Source organism: Pan paniscus, chromosome 10, assembly GCF_029289425.2.
Source record: "Pan paniscus chromosome 10, NHGRI_mPanPan1-v2.0_pri, whole genome shotgun sequence".
NCBI lineage: Eukaryota > Metazoa > Chordata > Mammalia > Primates > Hominidae > Pan > Pan paniscus.
The window spans coordinates 65,396,316-65,417,261 of NC_073259.2; the positions used below are offsets into that span (position 1 = coordinate 65,396,316).

At 47.0% G+C, this 20,946-nt stretch overlaps 1 long non-coding RNA gene and 1 pseudogene across 1 annotated transcript; one reads left to right on the forward strand and one right to left on the reverse strand.

The window, feature by feature from the left end:
- The first annotated feature begins 7,008 nt into the window (after window positions 1-7,008).
- Window positions 7,009-13,357, forward strand: LOC130540667 (uncharacterized). The gene is made up of 2 exons (XR_008954657.1): window positions 7,009-8,047; window positions 13,044-13,357. It is a non-coding gene; the product is annotated as an uncharacterized LOC130540667 (long non-coding RNA).
- On the reverse strand, window positions 10,469-10,584 carry LOC117975505 (U6 spliceosomal RNA; annotated as a pseudogene).
- Window positions 13,358-20,946: the final 7,589 nt, after the last annotated feature.

Consider the following 20,946-nt stretch of genomic DNA (forward strand, 5'->3'; position numbering starts at 1 on the left):
CCAGGCTAGAGTGCAGTGGCATGATCTCGGCTCACTGCAACCTCTGCCTCCCAGGTTCAAGCAATTCTCCTGCCTCAGCATCCCAAGTAGCTGGAATTACAGGCATACACCACCACACCCAGCTAATTTTCTTTGTATTTTTAGCAGAGACAGGGTTTCACCATGTTGGCCAGGCTGGTTTCAAACTCCTGACCTCAAGTGATCCACCTGTCTCGGCCTCCCAAAGTGCTAGGATTACAGGCGTGAGCCACTGCGCCTGGCCAACCTGTGTTCTTAAATGCCTCAAAACTTTCTTGAATTTCTCACTTATATCCTATTCAAAAATAACAAAAAAGGCTGGGCGCAGTGGCTCACGCCTGTAATCCCCGTACTTTGGAAGGCCGAGCCGGGCGGATCACAAGGTCAGGAGATCCAGACCATCCTGGCTAACACGGTGAAACTCCGTCTATACTAAAAATACAAAAACATTAGCCGGACGTGGCGGCGTGCGCCTGTAGTCCCAGCTGCTGGGGAGGCTGAGGCAGAAGAATGGCGTGAACGCGGGAGGCGGAGCTTGCAGTGAGCCGAGATGGCGCCACTGCACTCCAGCCTGGGTGACAGAGCAAGACTCCGTCTCAAAAAAAAAAAAGCTTCAAAACATGAAGAAGGAAAAAAGCCTGATGGAATCAATGAGAAATAGACAAATCTTCAATTATAGTCAGATCCTGTTGTCAATAATTGATAGAATAGAAAATCAGGGCCGGGCACAGTGGCTTACGCCTGTAATCCCAGCACTTTGGGAGGCCGAGGCAGGTGGATCACGAGGTCAGGAGCTCAAGACCAGCCTGGCCAGCATGGTGAAACCCCATCTCCAGTAAAAATACAAAAATTAGCCAGGCATGGTGGTGTGCGCTTGTAGTCCTAGCTACTCAGGAGACTGAGGCAGGAGAACTGCTTGAACCCAGGAGGCAGAGGTTGCAGTGAGCTGAGATCGTGTCACTGCACTCCAGCCTGGGTGACAGAGCGAGACTCCATCTAAAAAAAAAAAAAAAAAAATTCCAACAAAACAACAGCAGAATATGCATTCTTTCCAAGTACACAAAAATCATTTATCAAGATTGGTCAGGCCGGGCACAGTGGCTCATGCCTGTAATCCCAGCACTTTGGGAGCCCAAGGCAGGCTTATCACTTGAGGTCAGTACTTTTGAGAGCGGCCTAGTCAACGTGATAAAATCCCATCTCTACCAAAAAATACAAAAATTAGGTGAAAAAATTAGCTGGGCGTGGTGGCAAGGGCCTGTAATCCCAAACTACTCAGGAGGCTGAGGCAGGAGAATCACTTGAACCCAGGAGTTGGAGGTTGCATTAAGCTGAGATCATATTACTGCACTCCAGCCTGGGTGACAGAGCGAGACACTGAAACAAATAAAATAAAACACAGGGAAAATCTTTTTCACCAAAGATTTCTTAGATACAACAAGAAAATGCAGTACATAAAATAAAAACTTGATAAAGTGGACTTCACAAAACTTTTTTTTTTTTTTTTTTTTTTTTTTTTTGAGACAAAGCCTGGCTCTGTCTCCCAGGCTAGAGTGCAGTGGTGTGATCTCAGCTCACTGCAGCCTCCGCCTCCCAGTTTAAGTGATTCTTGTGCCTCAGCCACCCGAGTAGCTGGGATTACAGGCACTAGCCACCACACCCAGCTAATTTTTGTTATTTTTAGTAGAGATGGAGTTTCACCATGTTGGCAAGGCTGGTCTCGAACTCCTGACCTCAGTTGATCCACCTGCCTTGGCCTCCAAAAGTGCTGAGATTACAAGTGTGAGGACGTCATAAAATTAAGAATGGCCAGGCATGGTGTTTCATGCCTGTAATTCCAGGCATGGGATTATATCCTTTGGGAGGCCAAGGTGGGAGGATCACTTGAGGCCAGGAGTTTGAGATCAGCCTGAGCAACACGGCAAAACTCTGTCTCTCTCTCTCTACAAAAAGAAAAGAAAAAAAAAAAAAGATGGGCCAGGCGCAGTGGCTCACACCTGTAATCCCAGCACTTTGAGAGGCCAAGGCAGGTGGATCACCTGAGGTCAGGAGTTCAAGACCAGCCTGGCCAACATGGTGAAATCCCGTCTCTACTAAAAATACAGAAATTAGCCGTGTGTGGTGGCACTTGCCTGTAATCCCAGCTACTTGGGTCGCTGAGGCAGGAGAATCGCTTGAACCCAGGAGGCGGAGGTTGCAGTGAGCCAAGACTGCACCACTGCACTCCAGCCTGGGTGACAGAGCAAGACTCTGTCTCAAAAAAAAAAAAAGAAAAAAGAAAAAAGAAAAAGATGGACAGTGTCTTTGTTCATTCAGGCTTCTATAAGAAAATACCAGCCTGGGCAACATAGGGAGACCCCATTTCTACAAATATCAAAAAATTGGCCAGGCATGGTGTCATGCACCTGTTGTCCCAGATACTTGGAAAGCTGAGGTGGGAGCATTGTTTGAACTCAGGAGGTTGAAGCTGCAATGAGCCATGATCATGCCACTGTACTCCAGCCTGGGTGATAGAGCAAGACCCTGTCTCAAAAAAAGAAAAGAAAAAAATACCATATGCGGGATGACTTATAAAGAATAAACAACAGGTCGGGTGTGGTGGCTCATGCCTGTAATCCCAGCACTTTGGGAGGCTGAGGTGGGTGGATCACATGAAGTCAGGAGTTTGAGACCAGCCTGACCAATATGATGAAACCCCATCTCTACTAAAAATACAAAAATTAGTTGGGCTTGGTGACGGGTGGCTGTAATCCCAGCTACTCGGGAGGCTGAGACTGGAGAATTGCTTGAACCTGGGAGGAAGAGGTTGCTGTGAGCTGAGATTGTGCCACTGCACTCTAGCCTGGGCAACAAGAGCAAACTCTGTCTCAAAAACAAAACAAAACAAAACAAAAAACAAAAAACAAAAAACAGACATAATTGTGGAGGCTGGGAAGTCCAAGAGCCAAGGTGCTAGTATCTGGTGAGAGCCTATTCCTCACAGACGGTGCCTTACAGCTGTGCACTCACACGGTGGAAGGGGTAAACAATCTCCTTTGGCCCTCTTATAAGGGCGTGAAGCCCATTCATCACCTCTCAAATGACCCCAACTCTTAATACTATCACATTGGAGATTAGGTTTCAATGTACGAATTTTGAGGGGATACAAAAGTTGTGACCATAACAATGATCAAGCTCATATGCTTCTTATTCTGACCAAAGATCTGGTGGAACATGTTTGCAGCAGAGGCCTCGGGTCCTGAAAGAAATAAATCTGCCAGGCCCAGGACTAAGTACTCTTCTACCAGAATGTATGCTCTCTGAAAGAAATTTAGGAGAATGCAAAGATAAGCCATAGACTGGTAGAGAATATTAGCAACACACATATCTGGCAAAGGGCTTGTATCCAGAGTATATAATGAACCCTCAAAATGCAATAATAAGATAAACAGCCCAACAACAAAAAAAGGGCAAATGGCCGGGCGCAGTGGCTCACTCACGCCTGTAATCCCAGCACTTTGGGAGGCCGAGATGGGCAGATCACGAGGTCAGCAGATCAAGACCATCCTGGCTAACACGGTGAAACCCTGTCTCTACTAAAAATACAAAAAAAAAAAAAAAAATTAGCCGGGCGTGGTGACGGGCGCCTGTAGTCCCAGCTACTCGGGAGGCTGAGGCAGGAGAATGGCGTGAACCCGGGAGGCGGAGCTTGCAGTGAGCCGAGATCGCATCACTGCACTCCAGCCTGGGGGACAGAGCAAGACTCCATCTCAAAAAAAAAAAAAGCGTGCAAATGATTTGAATAGGCACTTCACCAAAGAAAAACATAAAAGGATGTCAAAAAGCCCACAAAAGGCTGGACACAGTGGGTCATGCCTTTAATCCCAGCACTTCAGGAGGCCAAGGCAGGAGGATTGCTTGAGCTCAGGAGTTTGAGAACATTCTGAGCAACATAGCGAGACCCTGTCTCTACAAATAGTTTAAAATTTAGGCCAGGCTCAGTGGCTCACACCTGTAATCCAAGCACTTTGGGAGGCCGAGGCGGGCAGATCACGAGGTCAAGAGATGGAGACCATCCTGGCCAACATGGTGAAACCCCATCTTTACTAAAAATACAAATTAGCTGGGCGTGGTGGCGCCAGCCAGTAGTCCCAGCTACTTGGGAGGCTGAGGCAGGAGAATCACTTAAACCCAGGAGGTGGAGCTTGCAGTGAGCCGAGATCGCGCCACTGCACTCCAGCCTGGCAACAGAGTGAGACTCTATCTCTAAAAAAAAAAAAAATTAAGCTGGGCACGGTGGCTCACTCCTGTCATCCCAGAACTTTGGGAGGCCAAGGCAGGTGGATCACCTGAGGTCAGGAGTTCAAGACTAGTCTGGCCAACATGGTGTAACCCCGTCTCTACTAAAAAAATACAAAAATCAGCCAGGCCTAGTGGTGTGCACCTGTAATTCCAGCTACTTGGGAGGCTGAGGCAGGAGAATCACTTGAACCTGGGAGGTGGAGCTTGCAGTGAGCCAAGATCACGCCACTACACTCCAGCCTGGCAACAGAGCAAGTCTCCATCTCTTAAAAAAAAAAAAAAAAATTAGGCCGGGTGCGGTGGCTCACTCCTGTCATCCCAGAAATTTGGGAGGCCAAGGCAGGTGGATCACCTGAGGTCAGGAGTTCAAGACCAGCCTGGCCAACATGATGTAACCCCATCTCTACTAAAAAAATACAAAAATCAGCCGGGCCTAGTGGTGCGCACCTGTAATTCCAGCTACTTGGGAGGCTGAGGCAGGAGAATCACTTGAACCCGGGAGGCGGAGGTTGCGGTAAGCCAAGATCACGCCACTGCACTCCAGCCTGGGCGACAAGAGCAAAACTCTGCCAAAAAAAAAAAAAAAGAGAGAGAGAGAGAATTACCTAATTCTCATAGATTTTAGTTTACGTATTTGTCTTTTTTTTTTTTGAGACAGAGTCTTCTCAGTTGCCTAGGCTGGAGTGCAGTGGTGCAATCTCAGCTCACTGCAACATCCTCCTCCGGGGTTCAAGAGATTCTCCTCTCTCAGCCTCCCGAGCAGCTGGGACTACAGGCACGAGCCACCTGGTTAATTTTTCTATTTTTAGTAGAGCCGGGGTTTCACTATGTTGACCAGACTGGTCTCGAACTCCTGACCTCAAGTGACCCACCCACCTCGGCTTCCCAAAGTGCTGGGATTACAGGAGTGAGCCACTGCGCCTGGCCTTGTATATTTAGTTTAGAACAATGCCTGGCACACAGTAAGAAAACAAAAAATGTTACCTACAAAAAAGAAAAAAGAATCCTACCTCTGAGTGCAGTCTCACCTGAATTATTTCCCTCCCACCCCCACCTCTGGGTTTGTTAAGTCATTCTCCCCTCCCACAGGATCTGCACCACTGTTCCTCCTTTATCACACTCACTTGTCACACAAGTTTTTAACCTTTGGGCAGCTATAAATTCCTTTGACAATCTAAGGAAAGCTACACCATCCCCAGGAAAACACACATATGCACGCACACACACACTCTTAGGTACAATTTTGGGGTGCCTATAGAACTCTAACACTAACCTGCCTTTTTAGATCCCTGAGTTAAATGGACATTAATGTCAAAGACTCCTTATTCCTTTGGAGCAGCAAACCTCAACAGGTCACAGGAGATTCCCAGAGCAGATCCTTACTGCAAGGATCAGAGTCCAAACGAGGCTTCACCAATCTGAGCTCATCTGAGATGCAAATTGCATTTCTCCCAGGCGGGGAGAGGACTCTCATTGTTCCTTCCTGACTGCATTTTTAGAGCTGACCCTTCACCCTCATGGGGGAAGGGCGCTACGGGGATGAGGGCAGGGAGGAGGCTGGTTACCAAATTAAAGAATGGGGCTGCTGGAGATTCTAAGATCATTTATTTATAAACTTCTGCAGCCCTGCTAACATCCATGCTTGTGATTTACCTCACCTCTGTCTCCCAGTTGGTAATCAACAAACCCGTACTACCAAAATGACCTATGCTTCTGTCTTCTGCCGCAGGAGAGGGTGATAACACGGGAGGCTGCTCTCCCACCCCACCCTTTGAGAAAAAGAGGAAGACTGGCCAGTATAAACGTGGCAAATAGCCCTGTCACTTCCCATAAGTTCTGTAATCTCCGTGAGCTTCCATTTTGCCTTTAGAATGGGAATAATAAAACAGACCTCATACTTTTGTGTGAAAGCGAGGGAACCGCAAATCTCCTGCCCCTAGTAGCACTAATAATTGTTAGCTGCTGCTTCTTAATATTACATAGCACCTGGAAGGATGACGGGCCTGCTTGCTAAAGCTGGCTGTGAGTTTGGGGTCGGCTTGGGGAGAAGAGCAGAGTGCAGGGAGCTTCCTGGAACAGGGCCTGTCTGTCTTATACTTTCACTCTAGGCAGCCCTTTCCCGTTTTGGTGTTCAGGAAATATGCCCCAGATCTTCAAGGGCTTCACCGTCCCTTCCCTTTAACTAGGATTCAGATGCCCTCATCTACAGACGGTTCCGTCATAAGGCCAAAATTGACTGGATTCAAAGGATCTGAAAGATTGGTCCAGCCCTTTCTTTATTCTGATTAGAAACAGTCCCAGAGGTGACGTGATTTGCCCAAAGTAGCGCAACTTCCTGGAACGAGAAACCAATCCTAAGATTTCCATGTCGGCGTTCTTTCCGCGGTGATCGGGTTACCTCCCAGACCTAGGATTTACTTTTGAAAGAAAAGGAGCGGTCACACGGGAGAGGCATTGAAGGAAAAATTATTTGAATTTGGCAACTGCTTGTGGTGGGGGGATGAGAGGTGGAGGGTGATAAAGCGCCCCCTCACACTCACACACAAATAATGTGAACAACTTTAAATTGCTTTACTTTAGGAGATCATGGATTTTCCAGGGGGGCTGAGAACTTACCTGTTTACCCAGCCAAGTTAACAATACTCTGCATTGTTTACCTAACGCAGAGTAGGTACTGAATAACTATTTGTCGCACGGATGACTGCATGACCGGATGCATCCCATTCCATCATAGAGTCAGATGAGGATTTGCAGAGCCAAGCCCCACCTGGGAGGCATGTTAAGTCCTTTCCAGTTCTCAATTATGGCTCTGCAGTGAGTATCTTTTGTTCATAAATTCTTGACTGCACATCTTGATTATTTCCTCAGGATATTTTCCTAGAAGTGGGATTACTGGATTGAAGGGGATGCACATATTTAAGATTCTTGATTCCGAACCCCTCCAGCAGTATAAAAATGAGTCCGCTTCCCAGCAAGCTGGCCCAAACAGGCTATTATCAGGCTTAATTTTTATTTTTTATTTTTGTGCCCTCCTAATAGAACAAAAATCGCATCTCGTTTGGTTTGCATCTCTTTGGGGACTAATTAGATCGAGATTGAACTAGTTTTGAAGAAACACTCTAAGGAGTCCAGAGAAATCCTGTGTGGGGCAGGAGATCCATGAAAGGAGGCACATCCCGCCCACTGAGGTGAAACCAAAGGGCTTCTATTGTTTGGTGTGATTTAACCTTAAGATGGAAACATCTGAGCCTTGCTAGAGAGGCTTCCCCGGAACAACGGCTGGGGGTGGGGAGCTGTGACTTATCAGCTTCCCTATGTTTATTTTCATTTCCTGATGGAGAGTAAATCTTATAAACAAATGAAAAACCTGTGGACTTATCTTTAAAGACTACAAGGAAAAGGGGAACTGGGCAAACTATTGCAACTCAAAGTCGTGGAAAGGCAGGAGGGGGAGTGGGGAATTTACAAAGATATTTCCAAGAGATGGCAGATAGGTCCCTGGGGGCCTGTGGCCAGCCTGGAGACGGAGAGACCGAGCCAGAGGCTGTGGAAAGCTCTAGCGACTTTGTACTAGAAAGGCTGCTGTTGGTGGCAGAGCTTACATGGCCAGCGATCCCGGAGGACCTGGAAGGGGTTTTAATGGACTTTTGAGAATCAAAGTGAACTGCCAGGGACAAACAAGAGTGGTGAGGAAATGGAAGCAGTCATACAACTCAGGCTGGAAAATCGCTCTAGGAATGGCAAGAAGGTAGCTGTGGCGTTTTCCAAGAGAGGAGGGTGATGGTCAGCTGGGAGCTTTCCTTGACTATGAAACAAGGAAGACTTCTCCCCCATCCAGAGCCAGGAGCTGTCCCTGCTCTTCACTTAAGCACTGGGTTCTTTTACAAACCGTACCCAGGAGGATGACTGATTTACAAATGTTTATAGACAATTTTATTTACTAATCTAGCTCTCACTCTCAACTAAATTTATAGTCCTAATTATAGTCATCAGCATTTTCTTGATAACAAACCTACAGGATTTTTTTTTTTTTTTTGACAGAATTTCGCTTTTGTTGCCCAGGCTGGAATGCAGTGGTACAATCTCAGCTCACCGCAACCTCCATCTCCTGGGTTCAAGTGATTCTCCTGCCTCAGCCTCCCGAGTAGCTGGGATTACAGGCATGCGCCACCACACCTGGCTAATTTTGTATTTTTAGTAGAGAAGGGATTTCTCCATATTGGTCAAGCTGGTCTCGAACTCCTGACCTCAGGTGATCCACCTGCCTCGGTCTCCCAAAGTGCTGGGATTGAGCCACTGTACCCGGCCTACAAAATGTATTTTATAGTTGTTTTTTAAAACTTTGTGGAGAGTTTATTTTCTTGATTGCTTTAAGTTCCCTATTAAAGTCTTAAATTTAACAATTGGCTTCTAACAGTTTAGTAATCTATGAATATTTTGTACCGCTTTATTTATTAGGGCTTAAAGTCAAAGAAAAATGAGTATTTCTTTTTTTTTTTTTTTGAGACGGAGTTTTGCTCTTACTTTTTGTTTTGTTTTGTTTTGTTTTGTTTTTGAGATGGAGTCTCGCTCTGTCACCCAGGCTAGAGTGCAGTGGTGCGATCTCAGCTCACTGCAACCTCCGCCTCCCGGGTTCAAGCAATTTTCCTGCCTCAGCCTCCCAAGTAGCTGGGATTACAGGCATGTGCCACCATGACCGGCTAATTTTGTATTTTTAGTAGAGATGGGGTTTCACCGTGTTGGTCAGGCTGGTCTCGAACTCCTGACCTCAGGTGATCCGCCCGCCTCGGTCTCCCAAAGTGCTGGGATTACAGGCGTGAGCCACCGCGCCCGGCCAAGGAGTTTTGCTCTTGTTGCCCAGGCTGGAGTGCAATGGCGCAATCTCGGCTCACCGCAACCTCTGCCTCCCGGGTTCAAGTGATTCTCCTGCCTCAGCCTTTCGAGTAGCTGGGCTTACAGGCATGTGCCACCATGCCTGGCTAATTTTGTATTTTTAGTAGAGATGGGGGTTTCTCCATGTTGGTCAGGCTGGTTTCGAACTCCTGACCTCAAGTGATCCACCCGCCTCGGCCTCCCAAAGTGCTGGGGTGACAGGCGTGAGCTACTGCGCCCAGCTGAAAAGTATTTCTTAGAGGTTTAAATGAGTGATGTCAAAACCCTTTGAGGTGATGGATATGTTAATTACCCTGATTAGATCATTACACATTGTATGCCTATATCAAAATCTCACATGGTACCGCATAAATATATACAATTATTATGTGTCAATTAAAAATAATAAAAGCAGAAAACTCCAAATAAAATGTTTAAAAAGCTTGTCACACTTCAAAGTCACTTGGCACATTAAAAAATAGTTTCTCCTGCTTCACCCTTGAGAGGTTAATTTTATGGAATTGGGGCAAACCCAGAATCTGTTTTTTTTTTGTTTTGGTTTGTTTTGTTTTTTTGAGACAGAGTCTCACTTGTCGCCCAGGCTGGAGTGCAGCGGCGCGATCTCCGCTCACTGCAAGCTCTGCCTCCTGGATTCATGCCATTCTCCTGCCTCAGTCTCCCGAGTAGCTGGGATTACAGGCGCCCGCCACCATGCCCGGCTAATTTTTTTGTATTTTTAGTAGAGATGGGGTTTTTTTTAGTAGAGATGGGGTTTCACCGTGTTGGCCAGGATGGTCTCGATCTCCTGACCTCATGATCCGCCCGCCTCGGCCTCCCAAAGTGAGCCACCGTGCCTGGCAGAATACGTATTTTTAAAAACCACCCAGGTGATTCCTAAATTGCTGCTACAAAGACCAGTTTGGGGAACTTGTGATCTAAATGCTTATCTATATTTTGTATGTTTGTTTTTTTTCAAAATGAATATAAAAAATATGAGGCTGGGCACGGTGGCTCGCACCTGTAATCCCAGCACTTTAGGAGACTGAGGCTGGCGGATCGCTTGAGCTCAGGAGTTCGAAACCAGCCTGGGTAACATAGTGAAACCCCGTCTCTACCAAAAATACAAAAATTAGCCGGGCACAGTGGTGCATGCCTATAGTCCCAGCTACTCCAGAGGCTGAGGCAGAAGAATCCATTGAGCCCGGGAAGTGGAGGTTGCAGTGAGCTGAGATCACGCCACCGTAGTCCAGCCTTGGTGATAGGAGTGAAACACTGTCTCCAAAAAAAAAAAAAAAAAAAAAAAAAGGAATGCTTGATGAATTTGCGTGTCATCTTTGTGCAGGAGCCATGCTAATCTTCTCTGTTACCGTTCCAGTGTTCCAATTTTAGTATATGTACGGCCGAAGCAGGCACTTTGTTTTTTAATGGTGTTTGGAAGTGACAGTTTTAATTTTTTTTTTTTTTGAGGCGGAGTTTCACTCTGTTGCCCAGGCTGGAGTGCAATGGCATGATCTCCACTCATTGCAACCTCTGCCTCCCAGGTTCAAACGATTCTCCAGACTCAGCCTCCCAAGCAGCTGGGTTTACAGGCACCCACCACCACGCCCAGCTAATTTTTGTATTTTTTAGTAGAGACGGGGTTTCACCATGTTGGCCAGGCTGCTCTCAAACTCCTGACTGCAGGTGATCCTCCTGCCTCAGCCTCCCAAAGTGCTGGGATTAGAGGCGTGAGCCACTGTGTCCAGCCTTTAATTTAAAACATTTTTAAGTAATGGAGGCCAGGTGTGGTGGCTCACACCTGTAATCTCAGCACTCTGGGAGGCTGGGGTGGGAGGATTGCTTGAGAATCAGGAGGTGGAGGCTGTAGTGAGCCATGATTGTACCACTGCACTTTGGCCTGAGCAACAGAGCAAAAAATATAAGATAAAATAAATATAATATAAAATAGGCCGGGTATGGTGGCTCACGCCTGTAATCCCAGCACTTTGGGAGGCTGAGGCAGGTGGATCACAAGGTCAGGAGTTTGAGACCAGCCTGGCTAATACGGTGAAACCCCATCTCTACTAAAAATACAAAAATTAGCCAGGCATGTTGGTGGGTGCCTGTAATCCCAGCTACTCTGGAGGCTGAGGCAGGAGAATCACTTGAACCTGGGAGGCAGAGGTTGTAGTGAGCAGAGATCGTGCCACTGCACTCCAGCCTGGGCAACAGAGCCAGACTCCATCTCAAAAAAATAAAATAAAATAAATATTAAGTAATGCTTTGCATTTCTGGAAAACATTCCTTTTCTCCTTCCTCCCCACCCACAGTGGGCTTCAACTCACTGGCCTCCTTTCAGTCCTTACCTAACCTGCTGTGCTGTTCTCATAGTACTTGAAGCTCTCTTCTGGCTTCCTGTGATTCCTGGCTTTCTCCTGTCCTCTCTGGCAACATATTTTTGACTTTCTTTTGTGAATGACAATTGGCAAGACTTTCTTCCTTTACTATCTTTCAAAGCAAGCACTGTTGCTGCGTAAGGTGTCCTAGAAACTCTGGGAAAGGATCCCAGGACCATGTTAACTACTCCCATCACGGGCGTCTAGGTGCTTGGATTTTCAAGTCTCCATCTCTCACCATTTCTTTAAGAGGCTTTCCAGATCCCCACATGTCAACTGCCTACGGAGCATTTATTCTCAGATGGCCTACAAAGCACCTCAAACTCAGTATTTCTCAAATATTAAGTTCCTGTCCATGTTTGCCCTCTGTGCCTCACAGCTTAGAGAATAGCTCCACCCAGTTACTCAAGCCAGAAACCTGGGGGTGTCCTAGTCATTCATCTAGCGCCACTGTCCTAAACACTGGGGATACCAGAGACTACAAACAAGAATCCCTGTCCTCATTGAGCTTATGTTCCAGAGGAGGAAGACGGACATAAGCAGTCAGTTCCTACACCCAGGGACGCCAGCTCTGCAGCAGCGCTGCTGCCAGCCATTCAGCCTCTCCAGCACCTCAGTTCAATCCCCCCACCTGCCGCACCCGCCAGCTGGCCTTCCTCTGCTCTTTTACTCTCTTCAATCCATTCTCCCCACAGCAGTGATAACCTTCCTTCTTTTCTTTTTTTTTCTTTTCTTTCTTTTTTTTCTCTTTCCTTTCTTTCAGATACAGTCTTACTCTGTCACCCAGGCTGGAGTGCAGCGGTGCCATCTCGGCTCACTGCAACCTCCTCCACCTCCCGGGTTCAGGCAATTCTCCTGCCTCAGCCTCCCGCATAGCTGGGATTACAAGCACCCACCACCATGCCCAGCTAATTTTTTTGTATTTTTAGTAGAACCAGGGTTTCACCATGTTGGCCAGGCTGGTCTCAAACTCCTGACCTCAGGTGATCCGCCCACCTCAGCCTCCCAAAATGCTGGGATTACAGGCGTGAGCCACCGAGCTGGGCCAGCAGTGTAATCTTTCTAAAGCCAAATCTTAACCGTTAGCCTCCAGCTTTAGGATCTTCATGCTTGCAGGATAAAGTCCACCCTTGCAAACCGGGGTTAAAAGATGGTACAAGTTCTGGGCCCTGCTGGCCTCTCCACAGCACTGCTCACCCTCAGGCAGTGCTCTCTGTGCAGCCATACTGAGTTACAACCATGGTTCACTGCACCTGCCGTCCCCCAACTCCTTCCTGCCTCCCTGCCTGGTGAACTCCTGTCATTCTGTAGGTCTCAGCTTGGATGCTGTGACAGGGAGCCTCTAGAATGGCCCCCAGTGACCCCTACCTCCTAGTAATCCCTTTCCCTCGAGTGAGCTGGATTTACAGATGCAATTTTGAATAATAGAACCTTGTAGAAGGGATGAGTTGTCACTTCTGAGATTAGGTTATATAAAGACTGTCACTTCTTTCTAAGGGCTCTTTCTCACTTGGATGGTCTCCAGAAAGTCAGCTGCCATGTCATGAAGTGCCCTGTGAGAAGGACCTGTAAGGAGGGACGGAGGGAGGCCTCTAAATGACAGCCTTCGAGGAACTGAATCCTGCTGGTGACCATGTGAGGGAGCTTGGACTCCGGTCCCCCAGTGTTGAGCCTTCAGATGAGTTGGCAGCCCCAGCTGGTGGCATGACTGTAACCTCCTGAAACACCTTCAGCCAGAAAGCATTCAGCTAAACCACACCTGTAGTTCTGACCCAAAGAAATTGTGAGATAATAAACATTTCTTCTCTTGAGCTGCTATACCTTAAGCTAATTCGTTACACAGCAATAGATAACAAATACTACCTCTGGACCCCTGCCTGCCACCATACCAAATTTCATGCTCTGAGTTCTAGAGTCAGTGGTGTTTCCACCTGTCATGCCCAGCCCTTCACTGCTGGTATTATAATGAGGGCTTGCCCATATCTCTGCCCCCAGATGGCAGACTCTGTACAGGAAAGAAGGAAGGAGGAGGGGGAAGTCACCACTTTCTTTCTCAAGACTCTGAGTCTCTATTCTGCTGCTGGCCACACGTTTATACCCACAGTGTCAACAGCGCCTGGCCCCAAAGTGCAGCTGCAACTTCAGGAAGAGACTCAGGCCAGCCAGAGCCAAAGCCACCTTCCTCCACCTCCTTCTATTACACTTCCCTCCACCTCCCTCCATCTCCTCAGTCTTCTCAGCCAGCTTCCCCTGACCCTTGAGCACCTGGCAAGCATGCACACACACAGGCACATGCAGGCATGCATGCACGACACCAGGCCCACAGCCTCCCTCTACTCCAGAGGAGCTAGGTGGAGTCACTCCTCCCTCCTTTCACACACACCCTGGGGCCACGCTTTTGTGGCTTTTCTGAATGAAAGGGGAGGTGAGGTGGGGGTGGGGGAAGCCGTCTCTGCCTTTGAACTGCCCAGTTCCTCCACCTTTATTTCCAGCTAACCACCGAGTGCCTGCAAAAAAACAAAACAAAACAAACCAGAAAAACTAAAAAAGGAGCCCAAGTGTCTCTTGCTGCTTTCAGTTTCTGGAGAGCCAGCACACAGGTCACCCACTATCCCTGCCGAAACCCTGAGGTCTGAGGAAGGCCTCTTCACACTGCCTCTGGGCGCTGCCTTTGGCTTCCGGGAGCCCCCCATGCACTTCCCTGGGAACAGGTGGAGCTCTGTCCTGTGGCTCTGATTCACTCTCCTGTCCCTCGGTACACCATTGCACCGTGTCCTCCTGCTGGCCCTTCTGTTACCCTGTACTTGCTGTACACTACCACGGTGGCCGGGGTCCTCACCACCAGGAAAGCAACTTCCCCCGTGTCCTCCCCAACTCCTGAGTCCAATCCTTCAAGTCTATGGTGCTGAAGCAGGGGAAATGAATGTTGGAGAGACACGCCTGGGTCTGAACTCACCTCTATTGAAGGAAAACAAAGCTCACTAAGATTGCACCCTACGGTGTGTGCTTCTGTTCTCTCCACCTACCGTCAGCACTCTCAGCAGTTTTCCTCTTGGCTCTGCCTCCTGCAATTACTTTCTGCTCAGCTGCTTGCTGTTGCTAAAAAGGGTTATGCCCATCAACTGTGCTGTAGACATGCAGTATTGTGACGATGGGAGGGACATGGCTTGGAAGGTGGCTTTAATTTGAATTCTGCCATTTATGATATTTGGCCCTGGGTGTGTTACCTGATCGTCCTGTGCCTTATCCTCTGCGTCTGCTAATAGACCGTTTCCCAGGGTTGGGCAGAGATGAAATTAAATAAAACCACACACACTACAGTGCATGGAATGTACTAGGTGTTCAATAAATGTTTCCTTTTTTTTTTTTTTGAGACTGAGTTTCGCTCTGTTGCCCAGGCTGGAGTGCAATGGCACGATCTTGGCTCACTGCAACCTCCGCCTCCCGGGTTCAAGCGATTCGCCTGCCCCAGCCTCCTGAGTAGGTGGGATGACAGGCACGTGCCACTATGCCCAGCTAATTTTTGTATTTTTATTTTTAAGTTTTTCGAGACAGAGTCTTGCTCTGTTGCCCAGGCTGGAGTGCAGTGGTGAGATCTTGGCTCACTGCAACCTCCACCTCCTGGGTTTTAAGCAATTTTCTGCCTCAGCCTTCCGAGTAGTTGGGATTACAGTCACGTGCCACCATGCCCAGCTAATTTTTTGTATTTTTAGTAGAGATGGGGTTTCACCATCTTGGCCAGGCTGGTCTTGAACTCCTGACCTCATGATCTACCTGCCTTGGCCTCCCAAAGTGCTGGGATTACAGGCATGAGCCACTGTGCACGGCCAAATGTTTCTTGTCTTGTGTTTCAAAAGGACTTTAAGGCCAGGCACAGTGGTTCATGCCTGTAATACCAACCCTTTGGGAGGCTGAGGCAGGAGGACTGCTTGAAGCTAGGAATTTGAGACCAGCCTGGGCAACATAGCAAGACCCTGATTCAACAAAACTCTTGAAAAACCAAAAGCATTAGCCTGGCATGGTAGCATGCCCCTGTAGTCCCAGCTTCTCTGGAGGCTGAAGTGGGAGGATCACTTGAGCTCAGGAGTTGGAGGCTGCACTGAGCTATGACTGCACCACTGAACTCCAGCCTGGGCAACAGAGTGAGACCCTGGTTCTAAAAATAAATAAATAAATAAATAAATAAGGACTTTTAACAATCCTTGTACTTTTTTATTGGAAATACGCATATAAAGCAAAGAAGATTTTGAGGTCTAGCTGATAAAGGGCCACATTCAGTCTTTATTGGTTTTTTGGTGAAGTGGGAAGACGTTGAGGGTGGTATGAGGATACTACTCTTTTATTGGTTTTTAATCTGACTTACCCTGCCGTGCTGAGTTAATGCTGTGGAAAACAGCTGCTCAAATGCCAGAGGAATGGATGTGCCTGAACCTGCCCCTGACTCCCAGGTGGTAAGGTGTTTTTCATGTTTGTGTTCAGGTCTCTGTGCCTTTGCTTTGGCCTCACCACGATGGAAGGGAAGTGCCCACATCACAGGGAGCACACAGAATATGACAGCTAACACGCTATATCCAGCCTGCCATTATCCGCAGGGGTACGGCGTCATTGGATTCACATTTATCATTCAACTTCCAGATCAACAAAGCTTGTCTTCATAAATTAAGTGCATCCAAGTTTCTTTATATTGGCCACAGCAGACACAGAGGATCCGCAGCAAATCATGGATTTCAGTGGTCTTTTCAAATCAGTCAAGTTTAGGTCTAGTATGTGCTAGTGCCTAACTCTAAGCATAATAAGAAGAGGAGCCAAACACATTATGTTGAGATTTTTAGAAATTTAACTCAAGGTTGGGCGTGGTGGCTCACGCCTGTAATCCCAGCACTTTGGGAGGCCGAGGAGGGTAGATCACTTGAGGTCAGGAGTTGGAGACCAGCCTTGGGCAACATGGTGAAACCCCATCTCTACTAAAAACTACAAAAATTGGTGTGGTGGCGGGTGCCTGTAATTCCAGCTACTTGGGAGGCTGAGACAGGAGAATTGCTTGAATCCAGGAGGTGGAGGTTGCAGTGAGCCGAGATCACTCCAGCCTGGGCGACAAAGCAAGAATCTGTCTCAAAAAAAAAAAAAAATTAAATCAATTGTAGGAGTTTCTATACACACAGAAAATCCATTATTAAAATAGTTCAACTTTTTCTCTACAATGTGGAAAAACTACCGTAGTTCTGTAAACCAAGGTTTAATCAAGAGCAGATCAAAATTGAGTTCTGAAGTCTACATACTAACTTCTTGATGACATAAACAGGAAGAGGTATAAAAGGCTATTTTGGGCTGGGCGCAGTGGCTCATGCCTGTAATCCCAGCACTTTGGGAGGCCGAGGCGGGCGGATCACGAGGTCAGGAGATCAAGACCATCCTGGCTAACATGGTGAAACCCCGTCTCTACTAAAAATACAAAAAAAAAAAAAAAAAAATTAGCGAGGTGTGGTGACGGGCGCCTGTAGTCCCAGCTACTTGGGAGGCTGAGGCAGGAGAATGGTGTGAACTTGGGAGGCGGAGCTTGCAGTGAGCCAAGATCATGCCACTGCACTCCAGCCTGGGGGACAGAGCAAGACTCCGTCTCAAAAATAAATAAATAAATAAATAAATAAATAAAAGGCTATTTTGACAGTGTGAGAGGCAATTTAGCATTTTATATAACTAAAATCAGCACTTCAAAGAACACTGCAGAGGGGCTTCTACTCTCAGCCAGTCTCCAGGACAATGTCTGAACTTGCCCTCCACCAAGCCATTTAGGGTTGTTTGCCATTTAAAATGATAAATACTAGTCATCACTTATAATAATTGGTATGGCACTTAAAGAAAGCAAAATAAAGTTGTCAGAGAAAGAGGCTGGTTGGGTTTGACTAGTTGCTCAGACAGTATGGTGTTGCTTTATTTAGGTCATAATGCCCAAATTCTCAGCTTTGGAGGGCCCCAACTCTCCTATTTTGCTAGGATAGTTGAGGTGATCACTCAGGCTCACAGAGCTAACAGTAACCAAACTCCTAAGAGACAGATGTGCAAGCCAGGTGCCAATTTGTAGTTTTATAGTAAGAAATATAATGCCAAGAGGAGCAGATGGTCAGTGCGGTCTCCCTTATGGGAGTAGATGTGAGACAGTGGGAAGACAGAAGTAAAACTAGAATAATGGAAGTCAGAGACCAGCAATTCTAAGTTTAGTAACTCAGAAGGGGAGAAGACCTTCATTACTGTGGTAAGTGAAAATTCAGGTTACAATATAGGATGTACAATGTAACCCCAGCTTTATTTAAAGGTGATAATACAGCCTGGCCAATATGGCAAAGCCTGTCTCTATTAAAAATACAAAAATTAGGCCGGGCGTGGTGGCTCATGCCTGTAATCCCAGCACTTTGGGAGGCCGAGGTGGGCGATCACGAGGTCAGGAGTTTGAGACCAGCCTGACCAACATGGTCAAACCCCATCTCTACTAAAAATACAAAAATTAGCCATGCGTGGTGACACATGCCTATAATCCCAGCTACTCAGGAGGCTGAGGCAGGAGAATTGCTTGAACCCCAGGGGTGGAGGTTGTAGTGAGCTAAGATCATGCCACTGCACTACAGCCTGGGCGACAGAGCGAGACTCCGTCAAAAAAAAAACAAAACAAAAACAAACACACACACACACACACAAAACCAAAAATTAGCTAGGTATTGTGGCACGTGCCTATAATGTGAGCTACTCGGGAGGCGGAGGCAGGAGAATCACTTGAACCCGGGAGGTGGAGGTTGCAGTGAGCTGAGATCGCACCACTGCACTCCAGCATGGGTGATGACAGAGCAAGACTCTGTCTAAAAAATATAAATAAATAAATAAATAAATAAATAATAAAGGTAATCATAAGCCTGAAAAGCATATATAATAATGAGGAGGGCAGTTATAATCTCTGAATAAATGGTCTATGAGCAATTTTTCTTTTTCTTATTCCCACTTTCTTTTTTCTTTTCTTTTTTTTTTCTCATCCCCACTTTAAAAATAATTTCTATAGGCCGAGCATGGTGGCTCACCCCTGTAATCCCAGCACTTTGGGTGGCTGAGGCAGGCAGATCACAAGGTCAGGAGTTCAAGACCAGCCTGGCCAATATGGTGAAACCCCGTCTCTACTAAAAATACAAAAATTAGCTGGGCGTGGTGGCGGGCACCTGTAGTCCCAGCTGTTCAGGAGGCTGAGGCAGGAGAATCGCTTGTACCCGGGAGGTGGAGGTTCCAGTGAGCTGAGATCTCGCCAGTGCACTCCAGCCTGGGTGACAGAGCGAGATTCCGTCTAAAAAAAGAAATTGTTACAAAATAATTATGAGCACCGATTGAGGTAAGCAAATAAAGAGAAACTAAATGTCCAACATTAAAGACTTTGTTAAATAAATCATGAAAATCTATATGGACTGTTATGCCATCATTAAAACTCGTGTTGTAGAAGAGTTTTCAATGCTTGGGGAAGTAACTGTTAGTATTTATTAAGTTTTATTGGAGGCAGGGTGCAGTGGCTCACACCTGTAATCCCAGCACTTCAGGAGTCCCAGGCAGGAGAATTACTTGAGCCCAGGAGTTCAAGTCCTGCCTTGGCAACATAGTGAGACCCCATCTCTACAAAAATAAAATTAGCCAGGCTCAGTGGGCACGCCTGTTGTCCCACCTACTCTGGAAGCTGAAGTGAATTACTTGAGTCTGGGATGTCGAGGCTACAGTGAGCCATGATTGTGCCACTGCATTCCAGCAGGAGAAACAGAGCAAGATCCTATCTGAAAAGAAAAAAAAAAATGGCCGGTCGTGGTGGTTCACGACTATAATCCCAGCACTTTGAGAGGCTGAGATGGGTGGATTGCTTGAACCCAGGAGCTCGAGACCAGCCTGGGCAACATGGCTAAACCCTGTCTCTACTAAAAATATAAAATTTAGTGGGGCGTGCTGGCGCAGCCTGTAGTCCCAGCTATTCTGGGACCTGAGGCAGGAGAATTGCTTGAGCCCAGGAGGTCAAGGCTGCAGTGGGCCATGGTCTCACAACTGCACTCCAGCCTGGGAGACAGAGCAAGACCCTGTCTCCAAAAAAAAAAGTTTTTTTGGAGCACTGCCATGCTCATGCATTATATATTATATATTGCCTATGAAATGCTTTTTATTTTGCTACAATGTCTGGCATGAGTAGTTGCAATAGTGAGTAAAAATATTTACTGCAAAGCTTAAAATATTTACTATCTGACCCTTTACAAAAGTTTGCCAAGGCCGGGCATGGTGGTTCACGCCTGTAATCCCAGCACTTTGGGAGGCCAAGGTGGGCAGATCACCTGAGATCAGGAGTTCAAGACCAGCTTGGCCAACATGGCAAAACCCCGTCTCTACTAAAAATACAAAAATTAGCTGGGTGTGGTGGCGTGCGCCTGTAATCCCAGCTACTCGGGAGGCTGAGGTAGGATAATCACTTGAACCTGGAAGATGGAGGTTGTAGTGAGCCAAGATTGGGCCAGTCTCAGTCCTGGGTGACGGAGGGAGACTCCATCTCAGAAAAAAAAAAAAAAAAAAATTGCCAAAAGTACCAGCTGAGGTTTTGTACTGTTTATAATAGTGACATGAAGAAGACTTTTATTTTATTTTATTTATTTTATTTTATTTATTTATTTTTTGAGACGGAGTTTCGCTCTTGTTGCCCAGGCTGGAGTGCAATGGCGTGATCTCAGCTCACCACAACCTCCACCTCCCAGGTTCAAGTGATTCTCCTGCCTCAGCCTCTCTAGTAGCTGGGATTACAGGCATGTGCCACCATACCCGGCTAATTTTGTATTTTTAGTAGAGACGGGGTTTCTCCATGTTGGTCAGGCTGGTCTTGAACTCCTGACCTCAGGTGATCCGCCTGCCTCAGCCTCCCAAAGTGCTGGGATTACAGGCATGAGCCACCGCGCCTGGCCTAGAAGGCTTTTATTAATCAGTGAAAGTAGCCATCTCCACCTTTGTCCACACTCCAGAACCTTCCTTAGGCAGTCAGTTGTCCTCCTTAACTTGTTTCCCTTCACAGTTATGGCTTGCCCTGAAAGACAGTGGGTAGGAAGTTAATTTTATGTTTATTATTCTTTAGAGGCAGAATCCTGTTATGTTGCCCGGCCGTAGTGAAGGCTACTCACAATCGCAGTCACTGTTCACTGCTGCCCAGAACTCCTGGGTTCCTGCGATCCTCCCACCTCAGCCTTTCAAGCAGATGGGACTACAGACACGCGCCACTGTGCCCAGCTTTGGCAGTACACATTTTAAAGTGCATTCCAGGTCTTGTATGCTCATGTTTATATATTTAGGTTGGTCCAAAAGTGTGGATTTTGCCATTACTTTCAATGGCAAAATAGCTCAGTAATAT